At 46.5% G+C, this 18,980-nt stretch overlaps 1 non-coding gene across 1 annotated transcript; it reads right to left on the reverse strand.

The window, feature by feature from the left end:
• Window positions 1–14,863: 14,863 nt before the first annotated feature.
• On the reverse strand, window positions 14,864–14,982 carry LOC143300086 (5S ribosomal RNA). Its single transcript, XR_013057603.1, has one exon. It is a non-coding gene; the product is annotated as a 5S ribosomal RNA (ribosomal RNA).
• Window positions 14,983–18,980: the final 3,998 nt, after the last annotated feature.

The following is an 18,980-nucleotide window of genomic DNA, read 5'->3' on the forward strand; positions in this document are numbered from 1 at the left end:
AGCAGCAGCAACAGTAGTAGCAGTAGTAGTAGTAGTTATAGTCGTCGTCGTGGTCGTTGTCTTTGTTGTCGTCATCGTAGTCGCTGCTGATGCTGATGCTGATGATGATGATGACATTGTTTTAACAAACTACATACAACAAAGGTCATAACAAAAAAACAAAAACAAAAAAAAAGCTATCTCCAAAGCGAGACCGAAGACCCCCTGTGGAACGAAAAAGGAGATTTTGTCGTAAGTGCAACATCCGTCTAAAAAGCGTTTCAAAGAAAAAAAAAAATCAGCAAACATCAGCAACAAAAACTCCCACAGGGACATATCTGGTGTGGGGGTTTCAGGGGCTGGTTTTGGGGGGCGCGGGGGGGGGGGGGGGGTTGACACCTTGGATGATTACATGCCCGATAAAGGACTGAAGAGAGAGAGAGAGAGAGAGAGAGAGTGGAGGAAGAGGGGGTGGGGTTGGAAGGACGGCGGTAGGGGTGGGTGGTTTGGGAGGGCGGGTGCGGGGGGGGGGGGGGGGGGGGGGGGGGGGCCGGGTGGTTAGGTCCCTGTGTGCGGCTTGCGAAACTTTTGATATCGCTAAGGTGGCGTAACAAGAGTGTTAGATGCTTTTAACTTTTTCACACACACACACACACACACACACACACACACACACACACACACACGCACGCACACATGCATGCACGCACGCACACATGCCTGCACGCACGCACGTAGACGCAAGTATGTGTGTGGGTCTGTATGAGTATAACTGTATGTATATATGTATATATATATATGTGTGTGTGTGTGTGTGTGTGTGTGTGTGTGTGTGTGTGTGTGTGTGTGTACATGTGTGCGTATGTGTGTATGTGTGTGTGTGTGTGTGTGTGTGTGTGTGTGTGTACATCACTGGGAAAGAGAGGAGGAGGAGGAAGCAGGGGGAGTAGAATAGAATGGGGAGGTGAGGAGGGGAAGGAATGCACTCTACCAAAAAAGAAAAGAAAAGAGAACCCCCACCCCCACCCCCCCACCCACCCAACCCTTAAACAAAAACCAAAAAAAGTTGAAAGCTGTCCCAAGTGGACCGTTGAAGCTTGCTGTCCGTTTGATCTCTGTCCGTATCGCTCGTGATATCCTCGGGTCTGTACCGAGTAGCCATCATCCCTCCTCCCCCCCTCCGCACCCCCTCCCCTCCCCTCTTTCTTACTGCCTCTCCCCCGCCCCCCTCCATCCCCCGCCTCTCTCTCTCTCTCTCGGTACTTTCTTCTTCTTTTTTTTTTTCACTACTACTATTACTGTCGACATCATTCTCATTTGTTACTATCATCCGGTAAGTTTTTATCTTTGCTGCTTTTCTTTCTGGGTTTTTTGGGGTTTTTTTTTCCTTTTTTTTTTTTAACAAATAAAGAAACAATACTAATTTGTTTCTACTTTTTTTTAATGAAAAAATAATGTAATCGTATACGTGAGATGAAAATCAAAATGAAATGAAATGAATATACATAGAATAAAAAGTAAAATGCATCTTGACCAAAAAATAAAAAAAAAAAAAATCGCATGGGAAAGTTTTTTTTTTTTTTATACAAGTTTTCGTATTGATGAACTTTTCTTCTTTTTATTTTTCAACAAGTATTCGTTTGCTTATTCGTTTATTTATTTGTTCATATATTTATTCAGTTATGTATTTATTCATTTATTTCTCACCCATTTACCTAAAAAAAAAAATGTTATTCATTTCCATATCTGTTTGGTTGTTTATCTGTTTATTCAATTTTCTGCTTCTCTTTTTGTACTGAGACGCAGATATATATATATATATATAGAGAGAGAGAGAGAGAGAGAGAGAGAGAGAGAGAGAGAGAGAGAGAGGGGGGGGGGGGACGAGAACGAAAGCACGGCGCAAGGGAAGCAAACAATATCAGCCTCCTTACCAACATTGACAGAATTATGTCCCTTCTCTGCGCACTCTGAAAATATCGAATTATTTCAAAATCATATTAGATAAAATAATTCGGTTTAAGATGTTTCTTTCAAATTATCTCAAATCTATGCGTTTTATTTGTTTTAATCATAGAAAAAAAATTATGGTATATTTTCATGGTCATTTCCACATCTTTTACATTTCGTGTGCACACACACACGCACGCATACCCGCCTGCCCGCAGACACCACACACACACACACACACACACACCCACACCCAAATACAGAGGATAGAACGATCGAGCAAGTCGAGAGAGTCACAAACACGCAAACAATTTTCCATTGCACAAATCAAATATATTCCAACAATAAGATCAAAAAAAAACCAAAAACCACTGGGCTCCTTTCCTATGTCGGGAAAAGAGAAGAGAAAAGAAGAAGAAAAAGAATCGAAAAACAAAGCAAACTACAACATTAGCAGGGGGGGGGGGGGGGGGGGGTAGACACGAACAAGAAATACAAAGCCAGCAGTCAATGTGCAAACAATGGATATTAATAACACGAAATGACCATAGTCGCTTTTAGTCTAGCCGACCGCACACGGCCAAAAGGGATCTTAAACTTAGGAATGAAGAGAACATGCAATACTGTCAGTGCTGCTGTCTTGTTCTCACACCCCCACCCCCTCTTCTCACTCTGGCACCACAACATCCCCCCCTGGTCGCTGGCATCTTAAGCAGCTACATTTTTATGCACACATATATATATATATAACATATACTTGTTCACAATAAGAAAGAAAAAGAAACCACACAAGCTGGGAAATACCAATATCTTAGAGAAAAAAAAAGGTGGGGGGGACAAACAGGGGGCGGGGGGCAAAAGGAGGGGGAAGGAATAGGTCAAGGGGGGGTGGGGGTGTAAATACTTGGTTGTTGGAGTTTTTTTTTTAAGGTGTAAAAAAATGAGAACGTTAGAGAAAAAAACCAATAAAGCTACAAGGAAACACTTTTTTAAGGTGTGTGAACACATGCGTGACCTGTAAGACGAACTTTGTAACAGTAGCATGTGAAACAGGCTTTTTTGTTGTTCCTGTTTTATTTTTGTTTAAACGGTGATTGGGGTTTGGAAGGGTGGGGGTGGGGATGGGGAAAGAGTACACGTGTTCATACGTCTTGCATTTTTTCAGTGAGAAACGACTTGATCATAAACCCAGCAAGTGCCGATGGAAAGTGAGATAAAGTCTTTTAGTGACAATGGGGTCACGAGCAAATCAGTTCAAAATTCCGTTGAACAGACGATGCCACAAAGAAAAGACAATGAACTGGGATGGCAAAAAAAAAAAAAAAAAAAAAGACAATAGCGAAGTAAAAAAAAATATAAAAAAAAGCAACAACAAAAAACAAAGGCAGAAACAAAGACAGCTGCTAGAAAAAGGGAAATTCCTTGCACAGAATTCCCAGAAGGCAATGATATTTATACTGTTGTTCTTTTCAGTCTGTTTCAGTGTAAATCTAATTCTAAGCATCCAAAATCCGAAAATGAAAAAAAAGAGGGGGTGGGACGTGGGGGGGGGGGGGGGGGCAAAGCAAGGGAAAATTCTGAAGACAGGGTCCACGAATATTTCAGCACGATGGGATGAACATGTTCTGTGGTTTGGCACTTTCACTACCAGCAGGTGCCAGATGGGTAAATCCAATAGGTGTGTGTTCGTGTATCGGGTGTGTGGGTAATTTCGTCAAGTGTTAAGTCCAGCAGGTGTGTGTGTGTGTGTGTGTGTGTGTGTGTGTGTGTGTGTGTGTGTGTGTGTGTGTGTGTGTGTGTGTGTGTGTGTGTGTGTAAGTTCAGCAGGTGAGTAAGTCCAGTAGGTGTGCTAGTAGTCCCAACAGGTGGGCGGGTAATTCCAGCAGGTGAGTGAGTAATTCCAGAAGACTTGTGAATAATTCCAGCAGATGTCGTTAAGTCAGGTGTGTGCGAGGTAGGTAAGTCAAAGGACGCGCAGTGCCCCTCAAGTCGTCGCCCTACCTCCTCAGCGTCTTCAGAATCAGCTCGATCGCTCCACGCGGGGCTTGAGGCCCTTCATGAGGTAGTCGGTGAGGACCGGAGAGAAGGCGTAGTCCTTGACGGCGTGCATCCTCTCCCAGACGAACCTGCTCTCCGTGATGCCCACCGCGCCCCTCTCCACCATCAGCCGCACCAGCTGCAGGTGCGTGTCGGCCGTGTGGCGGGACACCATACTGGGCCGCAGCAGGTGCTCCAGGGGGTACCTGTAGAACTTGTCGCACGCCGTCACGTGCTCGTGGTACATCCCGGCGGGTCTCCTGTCCACCACCTGGGCGTGGTACGGGCCAAGTCGCAGCTGCTGCAGCAGCACCTCCATGGTGCCGATCCTCAGGTCGCTCGGCAGGTTGTGCTGGAGAACCACCGTGTCGATCAGCGTCAGCCCGTCGATCACCTCGTCCGGACAGAGCCTCTTGTGCCGCGGGTCTCGTATCACGGGTTTCCTGGAGAGCTTCTCCGCTTTGTCCTCGATACTGCTGCTGCTCTCTTTGCGGAGTCTTCTCCTCAAGGCAGTGGGATCGGCGCCGTGTTGGACGAAGAACGGGATGTCCTTGAAAGCGCCGACGGCAGCCAGGAGGTGAAGAGCCGTCCACGTGTTGGGCGCCGGAAGCCAGTTGACGGTCTGCCCGCGAGCAACGGCCTCTCTCACCATCTTCACCATCAGCTCGCTCCTCTTGGCTTCGATCACGTCCTGCAAAACAGACTGTCCTTTGGAGTCCTTGGCGTTGATGTCTGCGCCGCGTGAAATCAAGATCTGTATGTTTTCCAGTCGCGTGTCGGTGGGCGCTCCGAGTGCAACACAGCGCAGCAGGCCGTGTACGTTCTCGTCAACGGAAGCGGCTTCGATGTTCACCAGTCTGGACAGGCTGAAGTTGTCACTCCTGACGGCTCTGTGCAGAGGCGACGGGATGCACTGACCGCCGTCTCCCATCCACTTTCTGAGAAATTCACCCTGCTCCGTTTCGCGGGCGCTGTTCACGTTCTCGGTCTGGGGGCGGTCAGCAGAAGGTGACGGTTCAGCAGTTCCACCTGGCTTTTCACTGCCCCCCGTGCTGCTTGGCGCGTCCTCTTCCAGTTTCCCGGCGTCGGCTTTTCCATCTTCAGAACCGGCTTTTCCATCTTCAGAACCGGCTTTTTCATCTGCAGAGACGGCTATGGCATTCTCAGATTCATCTTTATCATTTGCAGAATCAGTTTTTCGATCTGTCGAATCGGATTTTCCAGTTGCAGGTACGACTTTTTCTTTTGCAGAATCAGTTTTTCCATCTGCAGAATCCCCTATTCCCTCTGTGGAGACGGTTTTTCCATCTGCAAACCTGGCTTTTTCATCTACAGAATCGGCTTTTCCATCTTCAGAACCAGCTTTTCCATCTGCAGAGTCGGCTACTTCATTCTCAGAATCATCTTTATCTTTTGCAGAATCAGTTTTTCCATATGTAGAATCGGATTTTCTATCTACAGAATCGGCTTTTCCAGGTGCGGGTACGACTTTTCCTTTTGAAAAATCAGTTTTTCCGTCTGCAGATTCCCCATCTGCAAACCTGGCTTTTTCATCTACAGAATCGGCTTTTCCATCTGAGGAAACCGTTTTTCCGCCTCCAGAATCATTTTTTTCGCCCGCAGAATCGGCTTTCCCGCTAGCGACATTGGCTTTTTCACCTGGAAGGTCGGGAGAACAAATTCCTGTGAGACTGCCACCTCGCTGCAGACAGTCAAAGAATGCATCCTCCTCTCCCGTTTCGGCAGCGACCAGCATCACTATCGTCAGTTCACGTCTGGACAGAACAGCGTCGGGCCTGTTGTAGAGCGTCATCACTGCATCGTAGTCTCCGGTTCGAAACGCCTCTGCGATCGTTTTCTTGAGATTGGACACGCCGTGAAGAACCTGGACGAGGCGATCATAGCACATCTCGCTGTCTCTCTTGAAGGTTTTCAAGATGTCCAACACCTCCCTGGCGGTCACCGCTGGGCATTCAGCGTCATCCAGTAGCATGTCGGTCAGCTGGTACACCATCTGGACTTCCCCGTATATCACGTGCTTCATGAAAGATGACAGGAGTGGAGAGTTACGCAACATGACGATGTTCAGCTTGTTCACCACCTCCTCGATGTACTTCTGTTCAGCTTCAGAATCGGACGTGGTGGGACCATCGTTATCGTGTCCCAATCGGCCACACGGACATTTCCAAACGTCCTTTAAGACCGAAACAGACTGATCCGACAGGGGCTGGCTTTCGTCCGGGGTGTCCCTCTCTGTCACATCAGAGGTGCGTGTACTGGAAACGTCTGCTGGGATCGGCATGTTTGCAGGGAGGCCACTGCGTGTATGGGACATCCCGTGCTGGTCAGCCTCCAGCCTGCTTCTCGCCATATCTGCCTGAAAATCCAAGATCTTGAGATCGTTGAAAAGCACTTTGAGGATTTTCATCTGCTCATCCACGGAGAGCGTGGGTTGCCAGACCACGGTGTCTATCAGGGTGTTTCCCTCCTGCAGGTCGTAAGGGTTGGCTCCACAGCGGACAAACTTCTTCAGGTGCGGATAGTCGCCAGCAGCACACAGGATGTGCAGAGCGCTCCAGCCGTTCTCACCTGGCGGCCAGTCAATGCTCTGTCCACTCTTTTCTGCCTCTGTAACCAAGGTCACCATCAGAGTCACGATTCTTGACAGTTTTGCTTTGGACAACATCGAGTTATTCCATCTTATGTCCTCGAAAGTTTCCTCCAAGGTTTTGTCTTCCTCCGTGATAAGCGTGTTCGAGGCCTGTGGTTTGTTGTCTTCCTCCGTGATAAGCGTGTTCGAGGCCTGTGGTTTTTTGTCTTCCTCCGTGATAAGCGTCTTCGAGGCCTGTGGTTTGTTGTCTTCCTCCGTGAGAGGCTTCGTTAAGACATCCTCCGATGTTTGCTTTTCAGTGCCCGCTGCATCAGTGCCTTGTTTGGGCAGCAGAGGTCCTGACTCTGTACCCCGTGCAGTGATACGCTTGGTTGCTTCTCTCATCAGATAGTGCAGAGCCGTTTTTCCTGCCGAATCCTTTGCGTTCACTTCCGCGCCGTGCCGGCACAGAAAGGCCACTGTTTTCGGGTTCATCCCTTGGACTGCCGCGTGGAGCAAAGGGTCGCCCGAAAAGTCGACCGCGTTTGTGAACTGCTTGTCAATGGTGACCACAGCAGCCAGCTTGTCCAGAGGAACGCCTCCAGTTCTGACTGCAGTGTGTATGGGAGACACTGCCTTCCAGGACATCCGCGCGTTGGACCCGCTGGTGGACCAGGAACTTGTTTTCTCCTTGTCTACGATCCGCTTATGTTTAGGCGAGACACTCTCAGTGTCGGAGGCTGCAGTCAGGTTCGCCCCTCGCGCGGCACAGTCCAAGAATATGGACCAGTCTTGGTTTTCCGCTGCCACCAGGCACACCATGTTCAGCTCCAGCGGTTCCAGAGTTTCACTCTGCTCGTACAACAGTTTGCCGGTCTCCCAGTCCCCCCGAGTCAAGGCTTTCAGTAGTCTGTTGGTTTCGTGTTGCCTCAGCTTCTCCGGGGATGGTATGGCGTCATTCAACAACTTTTCCAGTTTACGATACTGGACCTGCTTCTGGGTGCCTTTGTGCTGGTAGGAGCACAGGAAAAGGACATACTGCATTTCTTTGGCCATCTGCACTCGTGACTCGGCTACCTGCAGAAGTTTTTCGGCAGTCTCAATCACCTGGGTACCATCCAGCAAGCATCGTGCATATTTCATCAGTAATGGATTCTTCGCCATGTAATGCACGCGGCTAAGAGGGATTTCACTGAGCAGATCTTGGCGCGCGTGGACCATTTCCAGCAGAGTCATGCTCGTGTCGATTGGAGTGACTGTCCCTTCTTTGACACCGCCGTGCAGCATTTCCAAGTACAGATCCAAGGCCTCGACAAACCTCTTGGTTATTTCATGCTCTGCGGAGCTCTTTCCTGGTTCCAGTCGCCGTTTTCTGACAGCAGTTTTGACCTGTTCCGCTTTTTCAGTGGTTTGCTCTGAAGTCGGTGCTGTGTGCTGAACCTTTCCCTGAGCTTCGTTCACATTCCGATCCTTCGTTTCATCCTTCGGCTTGACCTTGCTGGCATCCGTCATGGGCAACTCGTCTTTCTTTGGAACCTCTATTTCGGTTTCCTTCAGCCCCGAGCATTTTGGTTCGAGCAGCGCCGTGGGACAGTCGCACTTGCGGATCTGGTGGAGCAGTTCTTCCACTTCCCTTCCTTCCAGCACGGTGGTACAGGGCTCCGAGTGGTGCACCACCCTGGGGCTGACCGTGTCTTCGCTCACCTTCCCCGCCTTCCGCACGGAAGACGTCTGGAAGCACTCGTCCCACCGGACCCTCACGCTGCCGGAAAGGTCCTGGCACTCGCAGATGTCTTCAGGTCGGGGGCTGGGGGGAAGGATCAGGTCGGCCCGTGGTTGGTCTGAGCCTTTGGACGGGCTGTGCCTGGGTTCAAAGACCTTGTTCATGGTCTGGGCACCACCGCTGTGCACGAAGCACGTGCTGTATCGCGAAACAGCCTTTTGGCGAGATGTGTGCGTCTCCACCGAGGTGTCCTTTCGAGTTATCGTCCCGTCAGGCTGGTTCAAGCTGTGTGTGGTTGTGGGCAGCTGCAGCGTTATGCCGGAGTTGTCTGCTTGTGACTGTTACAGAATAACCTGGAGAAAAACAGAAGAAAAAAACATCTTTTTTTTAAACGCTACCGTGCAAAACAATTCCTTTGCTAAAGTACATGAAGACTTCGCTGCTGCTGATGTATGGTGAAGGTTTTAGTGACAAAGTAAAGGACCTTCTCTGTGACTGGATCTACAGAAGGCACCACCTCACAAATCGCTGGCACTGATGTGGGCCCTGGGGCAGTCAGCAACAGAACCTCACGCCACTGATCAGGCACTTGAACGTGTTGCGATAGGGTACATCGCATTCTGTCTTTGTGCCCCAAGAGAAAAACAATCACGAAAGCTGAAGGCGTTAACGAATACACTGCAAAATGATATGTATGGAAGTGTCCGTTTTCATTTCTGAACAAGATATTGGTTAATCTACCTTCCAGAACCTAACGTCATGCCTTTTGCGTGTTCTGGTTCCAGCATAACAATTATGTTCGTCGCATGCATGGTGTGTTTTCACCAAACTTCTTGAGAGAGAGAGAGAGACAGAGACATGTAGACAGACAGGCAGGCATGCAAACAGACTGACTGACGGACGGACTGATGGACGAAAGCCGCATCAAGAGACCACGAGGCCTTATTGTCCTCACAGCACCCCCGAAAACGGAGTATGGCTGCCTACATGGCGGGGTAAAAACGGTCATACACGTAAAAGCCCACTCGTGTGCATTCGAGTGAACGTGGGAATTGCAGCCCACGAACGAAGAAGAAGTCCTCACAGCCTGAACCATAATCATTTCAAATACGTCATGTCACTTTCTGCTCTTTTAAATAAGACAAAGATACTTGCTGCGTAGCCTTGTTTTAAAATAATTCCTGATGATTTCAATTTCAGCAGCAGCAGCAGTAGTAATAAAAATAGAAGTAATGGTGGTGGTGGTGGTGGCGAGAGACTTGATCCAAACTGATTCTGTTCAAAATGAAATAATAACTATCGACATACGCAAGTACTGCACAACATATTGGTACAGCACTGGATATCACTTTCGAAACATAACTTCAATGTGCTCAGGAACCTCGTGGACTATGACTACAAATATATATCATTTTCATTATTTCAATGATTCGGTTAAAGTATCTCCACATTATTGGTCTTATGTCTATGACATGAAGATGCAGTTGCGCTTTGTAATGTGTGCGTTCATTTAATAAGAGCCAACATTTGGCTGAAAGGCCCACTATTTTAGCCCCTACTACTACTATTACTACTACTGGTGCTGCTGCTTCTACTCCTCCTGCTCCTGCTCCTCCTCCTCCTCCTCCTCCTGCTCCAACTGCTCATACTCCTCCTACTCCTGCTCCTCCTCCTACTCCTGCTCCTCCTCCTCCTACTCCTGCTCCTCCTCCTCCTACTCCTACTCCTCCTCCTACTCTTCCTCCTCCTACTCCTCCTGCTCCTGCTCCTACTCCTCCTGCTCCTACTCCTCCTACTCTTCCTCCTCCTACTCCTGCTCCTACTCTTCCTCCTCCTACTCCTCCTACTCCTCCTCCTACTCCTGCTCCTACTCCTCCTGCTCCAACTGCTCCTACTCCTGCTCCTATTCCTACTCCTACTCCTACTCTCCTCCTCCTACTCCTCCTCCTCCTCCTCCTCCTCCTGCTCCTACTCCTCCTGCTCCAACTGCTCCTACTCCTGCTCCTATTCCTACTCCTACTCCTGCTTCTCCTCCTACTCCTGCTCCTACTCTCCTACTCTCCTACTCCTGCTCCTCCTCCTCCTGCTCCAACTGCTCCTGCTCCTACTCCTCCTACTCCTCCTCCTCCTCCTCCTACTCCTCCTCCTCCTCCTACTCCTCCTCCTCCTCCTACTCCTCCTCCTCCTGCTCCTACTTTCCTACTCCTGCTCCTGCTCCTGCTCCTCCTCCTACTCTCCTCCTCCTCCTCCTCCTCCTCCTGCTACTCCTCCTGCTACTCCTCCTGCTCCTCCTGCTTCAACTGCTCCTATTGCTGCTGCTGCTGCCGCCATCACCACATCGTAAGATAAGGTACGAGCCAGTGACAAACCAAGACTTTTGCTATTCCTCGTCTGCGTTTTCAGTTCTCGTCTTACAAAAAGACCTCTTATCCCCTCTCCCGATCCTACCCCTACTACCTCCCACTTCCAGGCCCTTTACCCCCACCTCTCCGGAGGATCCATACCCTCACCATGCAAGCTTTCGGCCCAGTACGAAGATGTGAATCTGTCCAGTCCTCTGCTATGTTATCTAGGTATTAGATAACACTGTGATGTTTTGTATTTGTATTTCCTTGTTATCACAACAGATTTCTCTGTGTGAAATTCGGGCTGCTCTCCCCAGGGAGAACGCGTCGCTATACTACAGCGCCACCTTTTTTCTCTCTCTCTCTCTCTCTCTCTCTCTGCGTGCATTTTTATTTGTTTTTCCTATCGAAGTGGATTTTTCTTCAGAATTTTGCCAGGAACAACCCTTTTGTTGCCGTGGGTTCGAAACAGCGCAGTCAGATTCTCTCGCTTCCTAGGACGCGTTGCCTCCAGGCCATCACTCCTTATATTATTAAAAGTTTGTTAAACTGGCCTTTTATCTTTGACGGAGAGAATGTCGTTCAAGAGGGTTGGTGGGGCGCGGCGATGGTGAAACAAATGGGAATGGACGACGGTGAAAAATGTGATGGATTTTTTTTTTTTTTTTTTTTTTTTTTGGCGCGGCTGAACGAAGAAACAATTTGTTCCATGTTTCAACAATCTATTGTAGCGAGCGGAACACGAGGAGAGAAATAAATGGAAATCTATGTTTAAATCATAAACGTATTGTGTAAATATAATCACACACACACACACACACACACACACACACACACACACACACACACACACACACACACACACACACACACACAAAACAAAAAAAAACAAAATACCTGAATGGGAGATGAACAACGCAACATTTTATATTATCTAGATTTATTCAAAGAAAGCTGAAGGCCCTGTTCTCCCTGCTTTTGTTAAATCTCACATCCAAGAAAATATCCAAATCACCTTAAAAGTTTCCACAGGTGGTTAAGTACTTGATAATCAGACAGGGGCAGCATTTATAATTCCGTTATTAAAAGTTGAGAAGTACTATCATATCGGTAAAGATTTGTCTATATTCACAACAAAACTTATCTGTATTAATGGGATTAAATCGCTTAATATGTCTTCCCATTATCATATTTCAAGTGTTTTGTGTCGATTCTAAATCTGTATTACAAGCATTACAACCTTTTAATTTGAAGACAGGAGAACTAGTCACAGAAATTCATCATATAATTCATGTTTTGTCCATCTGTGGTACAAAGTTATGCTTGATTCCTTCTCACCAACACACGGAGGGATTGTGGGAAATGAGCGGGTGGATCGTTGTACGAAGAAAGGCGCAATGAACATTTACAATGCCATAGAAATTCGTATTCCATAGTCATTACAAGAAGATTATTCTTTATTGGAAAAAACCTGCTGGAACCATGTCAAACTAAAACAAGAATCTGACCCTGACAGAGAAAATACTGACAATAGCTCACGCAAAATTGACCGCATGTTTTCTGTTAATAAAACAAAAGGACATCACAGTAGCAGAAGGCTCACCAGTCTAATATACAGACTACGACTGGATGCCATAAAAACAAAATACCCTTCGAATGTGACTTGCATGTGAACAATTAAAACTATATTTTCCTATGTCATTTACAAAATCTGCAGTTCTATCTGCTTCCATAAGAAATGTCATATGATAATCAACATGTTTGAAATAGTTCAGGGTTTAATTTGGAGCCCAGTTGGCTCTTTGTTGAAATTCTACTGGTTGACTAGTTAGTTTGTTTTATTTCGTTTATATTCTTGTTTTTATGCTAATTGAGGAGAGAGGAACAGGGAAAGTAGTGAGGATTTCAGGCATGGGTGGGGTGGGGGGGGATGACGGATTTTCGTCTAAAATCACAAATGTAGATAGACGTTAAGCAAAAGAACGAACCAACGAACAGAGAGAGAGAGAGAGAGAGAGAGAGAGAGAGAGAGAGAGAGAGAGAAGCAAGCGCACGCACGCAGGCGCACAAATACGCATGCTATCTCTCTCCTCTGTGGGCACGATTTCCATCCCTTCCCCCATCCCCTAAATCCTGCGCTTAAATCTTCCTCTTTTATTTATCATGGAAAGCTGTTATCTTTTACCAAGTGTCGTATATTGCATTCATTCTTTACCACCAGGACTGGATAAATCACTCGGATATTCCCCTTTATCTTGATATTCAATAGGGATGTCTGTGATAAAAAGAAGTTTCCCCAACTACCACCGCTTCTACCAAGAAAAAACAGAGGGGGGAGAGAAACAAGTTAGGAGGGGGAAGGGGAGAGACGGACAAGAGAGAGAAGGGGGGAGGGAGGAGAGAGTGAGAGAGAGGGAAGAAGTCGTTCCATTTTCCTTTCATTCACGCTAATATACATAATTAGGCCAACATGATCATAGGGAATCTGATTATCAAAGTGCAACAAACCTTCAGCATGATGGTTATCACTGTAAGGAAGAAGAGAAAGAAAGAAAATAAGGAAGAGAGATAAGAGGTAGAACTAGAACTTTAAAAAGACTTCTTCGAAACACAGGTGATAATCATCGATACACAAATTTGATTCAGCATCACATTCAAATCCGTAAATGATTTACCTGGGGGCGAAGCTACCAGGAAGACGCCCGAACTGCGCAGATCTTTCTTTCTGACTTTGAACAGGTATGCGAAGCTCTGAACACACCTGGTAAGTCCGTGGCACAGTCTGTCTGCCAACCACTGTTCTTCGTCTGATGAACTGATGCTCACGTGAGTGAAAGAGCCTTGATTGAACGGAGAACAATTTCGTGCTTTCCGACAAAAAGGATTCTGTCCAGCCAACCTCAGTTGCTGCGTTCAGCTGAGAAATGAATGACTTTTGGTGCAAATGACAGCAAACAACGAACCAGTTGACGGAAAACAGACCCGTGAAAGTCGACTGAACTTGCGAGGAAAGTTTAGGGGGGCAAAACGTTTGAACGTTTCACTTTCACAGTTGATGATGATGTGAATGAATTCTAAATGTATTTGGAAAGAGTGTGAGACGTGGGTAATAAACAAATGTTTCAAACCTCTCTGATTTGAAAATGCCTGTAAAGTTTTGAATAATTCCAAAACGAATATATGACATCTCAAAGTTTTAATATTGTAAATAAATGAATTATAAATGAATAAATAGATGAATATTTCGTTTGGGTTTGACAGGCATTATCACTGGAAATGGGTGGTGTACAATACTAATTGCTCATATTTCAATGAAAAGATTTCTCTACCTAGCGGCGTAGTCTGCAAAGATGGACGTGCAAATGAAGACATTAAAAACGGTATCAACAAGGCACGGCTTGAATTCATCATCCAGCAGCCTCTATGGAACACCAAAGCCCTCTCCAACCACAACAAGATGCGGATATTGAATACAAAATGTGAACAGATTCGTTCGTTCATTTATTTATAGTCTGTATGAATCAGAAACTTGAAGACAAAGTCAAACACTGACAAACTCCAGACTTTGATGTCTGAGAAACATTTAAGTTAAGCATAAGATGGACAGAAACAATATGAAATGTCAACCTATGGGAAAGAATCAACCAGAAGACCTGAAGACAAACTCAAGTACTGACTAAGTCCAGACCTTCATCAACACATGTCTCAGAAACGGAGGAGGAATTTTGTTTAACGTCCCATCACACATGTCGGTGATTGAAGACATTTTGTTAAAGTATTTATGAATACATTTGAGTATTATCGGTTAGATCGGGTGGGACATGTGAATGAATGGAGGGTTGGGAGAAACTGGGCAAATGAGAGTGAAATGAGGGTAAATTCTAAATACAATTACAGGAAACGTTTCGGGCATAAGATGTCCGGAAGCAACATGAAATGTCAACCTCTGGGAAAGAACCCACCCAAAACCACCACCCCCGTCAGCAAAGAAAAATAAATGAAGCTCGATTGGCCATACTTTGCGTAGACTTCCAAACAACGTTACCAGACGATTCATTCCGAAACAGAAACTACAAGGGAAAGAAAAAGTGGGGAAACTAAGGCAAGACATGGAGAAGATGCAGATTCAGTTTCAGTAGCTCAAGGAGGCGTCACTGCGTTCGGACAAATCCATATACACTACACCACATCTGCCAAGCAGATGCCTGACCAGCAGCGTAACCCAACGCGCTTAAAGGTTGCCAACAGCACCCGGTGTTCCCAGGCGGTCACCCATCCAAGTACTAACCGGGCCCGACGTTGCTTAACTTCGGTGATCGGACGAGAACCGTTGTTTTCAACGTGGTATGGCCGTTGGTCCAACGGAGAAGATGCACGGAGGACGAGATGAAGGCAACCGGATGGGCATGGATGGACGTGTGTCCAAATGAGGACGACCCCCCACCCCTCCACTCCACCCCCGACATTCCAGAACTGGGTCCTCTGTAGAAGCGTTTCACGGCTCCGTGATCCTCAAGGAGTTGAACTTCCTTAGTCAAAAGAAAGCCAGACAATATAAACAATTTTAGCGACTAAAAAAAAATTAATAAAGAAAAAAACGCGTGGGTTTTGATGTCCAGTGTTACAATGGTTTTACCTCAGTACTGAGAAGAAGAAGAAGAATAGAAGGGGGAGGAGGAGGAGGAAGAAGAAGGTAATTTGACAAACCTTGTCAAAGTGGTGGTAATTTTGATGAAACATTCCTTCATCTCTTCTGCTACAGCCCGTCTTACCACCACCCGGAGAAGGTTTGCCAGCTTACTTTCTCCGATTTGTGACTCGGCAGCAAACAGCGTTTTCTCGCTGAGATGTAGTCATGGGCCATTTGGGGTGGTAATTTAAGAAGTAAACCAATAACAAAAATGAATAAATGAATACATCGATAATAATCATTATACTCATCTTCATTACCACTGTAATTATCATTGTTGCTGTTGTTCTCACTCTTAAAGTAGTAGTAGTAGTAGAAGTAGTAGTAGTTGTTGTTGTAGCAGCAGTAGCAACACCCCAAACTATGTAACAGTCGTATCCCCGATATAACACATACCACATGGAGAAGCAGTCTGGAACCTCACTCAGAACCACGTTCATTCCACGAGGAAGAGAATGGAAATGACAGTGACGCTATTGTCATTTATGGGAGGTGTGGGAGGGGGGGCGTGTGTGTGAAGAGGGACGGGTGTGGTGTGGGTGTGTGTGGTTGGGGGGAGGGTGGGAGAGGGAAGGTGTGGTATGGGTTTGTGCGTGTGGGGTAGAAGAGGTATGTCGAAACGGTTGAGAAAGTCAGTCTATCGACAAATCAGTTGGTTGTGTGTAAAGTGATATGTAGGAAGCTAGGCTATAGAAAATCAGGACGTATGTAAGCCAAACGATTTCTCGCAATCCCACGATTTCTCTCACTTTTCGTGGGTCTCACTTGGAACACCAGATGGGCCTCACACTAGACACACAACCAGCTAGACTCCACCGCCCTCGAACGACGAAATCCCCAACAACACCACGACCCCAAGCACTACATAACCTGTCACTGAGGGCTCAATCCAATAGGTCGTTAACTTCAACTCGTTAAGGACAGAAAACAGGACCGTCACACTCCACATGGCTTGTGGATGTCTCCCAAAGAGCTGGACTTCAACGCCTACACGTGAGGTCCGTGTCAATGAGGAATGTCGCTGGACAGGAGCTCCTTTTTTAACAACGCTCATTGTCTTTCTCCGGCCGGCGGTGTCGGGGTGGACGTGCTGTCATCCACGCCGAAGGGTGTGGGCAATTGGGCTTACATTGTTTCTAGCCACCCGGTCTGTCCCGGCCAGTTGTTATGTCATTTCGGGTTTTGCGGATGTTCCACTGTGGTCAGTTTTCATCCAGGCTCCCTGCCGGGCTGTCAAAACCTGACACCCTGTATTTGGCACGGGGTGTCGAGTCTTATTGATGACCGCTCACACACACTGACACGCGCGTGCGCGCACAGACACACACACAAGCACGCACATGCACACACATAGATTCACCAGTATACACACACACACACACACACACACACACACACACACACACACACACACACACATAAATACATATATAAACACAAATACATTCTCTCTCTCTCACACTCTCTCTCTCTCTCTCACTCTCTCTCTCTCTCTCCGCTGAATGACTTATTCCCCAACTCCCCATTGAAATGAACCTGATTTGTTTCTTCAATAAAACAACATCCTCTCTCTCTCTCTCTCTCTCTCTCTCTCTCTCTCTCTCTCTCTCTCTCCTTTGTCTTCTCCCACCCTCTCTTTTTTCTTCTCTCTCTCTCCATGTACGCGCTATTCTTTAAAAATAAAAAAAAATATTTAAAAAATTTACGTGGATGTTCACGATTGTTTATGTAGTCCTTTCCATGATGTGTAGCGAATATGATGCTTTGATATGATGAATATGATGATCTGATATGATATTTTCGGGGGGGGGGGGGGAGTTTGTTTGTTGATTCGTTTCTTGTCTTTCTATAGTTGTGTTCTTTCCCTTTCAAGGACTAGATATCTTTTTTTTTTTAAATTAAAAATAAAAATAAAAAACAGCTAAATAAAAGCATTCTTTGCTGATTCTATTACCCTCAGAAATGAATTCATTCATTCGTTCAAATTCATTTCTTCCCTCTCTTTCGCCACCTCTCCTTCCTTCCCCTCCTCTCTTACTCTCTTCCCTTCCCCATTCTCCCTCGTTTCTTTCCCGGCCCCCACCCCGCACCCCCCCCCCACACCCCTAACCCCCCACACACACACACTCCCAAGCCCCGCATCTCCCCTCTCTCTCTCTCTCTCTTCGTGGAGTCTTTTATGAAAGATTTTTTTTATTCTTCTCATCCTTGCATCGAAATCGCACAAAGCATCTTCTTCTTCCCATTAATCTCACCGTGCAGCAGATAGCTGCACACGTTTACAGCTCAGGTGTCGCTAACGTTTACACATTGATCGGTGTTTCTCATGCATGTATGTGCAAACTTGGGAGCCAGTTCCACGCAAGATAACATGACCTTCGTCACAGTCTTCTGTCAAAAAGAAAATGCAAAAAAAAAAAAAAAAAAAAAAAAGAAATGTATCATTACAAGCAATGTTTATCGAACAGAGAAATGATATTCGCTCATCACTTTGCTTTGTTTGTCAGCGATTCCCGTCAAATTGTTGAGAGAGAGGGGGAAGAGAGAGGGGGGAGAGAGAGGGGGAGAGAGAGAGAAGGGGGAGAGACTGAGAGAGGGTAGAGAGGGAAGGTGAGTGAATGAGAGAGAGAGAGGGAACGTGAGAGAGAGAGGGGGGGGGTGAAAAATTGAGAGAGACAGTGTGAGGCAGAGAAACAGAGTGACAGAAAGAGACAGACATAGGAAGAAAATTCAGGACATGTAGAGAGAGAAAGAATGAAAGAAAGAACGAGAGAAAGAGAGGGGCAAAGATATACAGGAAGACACAGAAAGAGAAGGGAGACAGAAAGAAAGAAAAAAAAGTGAGTCAAAAAGTGAGTGAAAGAGAAAGTGAGAGAATGAGACTGAGACAGATGGACAGACAGAAAGAGCAGACAGAAAGAAAGAAAGAAAGAAGAAGAAGAAGACGATGATGATGACGATGATGCTGACGATGATGATGATGATCATGATGATGAAAAAACGGGTGAGGTATTGAGTGGGGGGGGGAGATGGGAGGGGGCATCAGTTATATTGCAAGCGAAAGGAATCATTTATAAACTGATTACTCCCCATAGCGCGGAATGACATATAACTTCAGCAACAGCTATAACCAAAAAAAACCAACAAAAAAACAAAAACAGGCTGGATCTGTTCAGAACTGAATTACTGATGAAGCGTGAAAAACTCGATTTTCCGGGCTGCTGCTGCTGTTTGCGGGCAAACTATAGGCGCTCGTTTTTCTGTTGACCGACGATAGAAAGCCTCAGTTGTGTGGGCTCGAGTCAGTCACGTTTGCAAAGTGTTCATGCAGAATTATGCCGCATTCAGCAAAGGCTGTGAAAAACAGATTAGTTGTTTCTGTAAGGAAAGAAAATGAACGATCAGGGTGTGTGTTTTTTTTGTGTGGTTTTTTTTTGGTTTGGTTTTGTTTTTTCACACGTACCCGGGTGCTCCCATGCACACACACGTACGTATACTCATGTGCATACATACATACATACACGTAGACGTGGACGTAGACGTACACGTACGCGCGCGCGCGCACACACACACACACACACACACACACACACACACACACACACACACACACACACACACACACACACACACACACACACACACACACACACACACACACACACA

This window comes from Babylonia areolata, chromosome 25 (genome assembly GCF_041734735.1).
Source record: "Babylonia areolata isolate BAREFJ2019XMU chromosome 25, ASM4173473v1, whole genome shotgun sequence".
Lineage (NCBI taxonomy): Eukaryota > Metazoa > Mollusca > Gastropoda > Neogastropoda > Buccinidae > Babylonia > Babylonia areolata.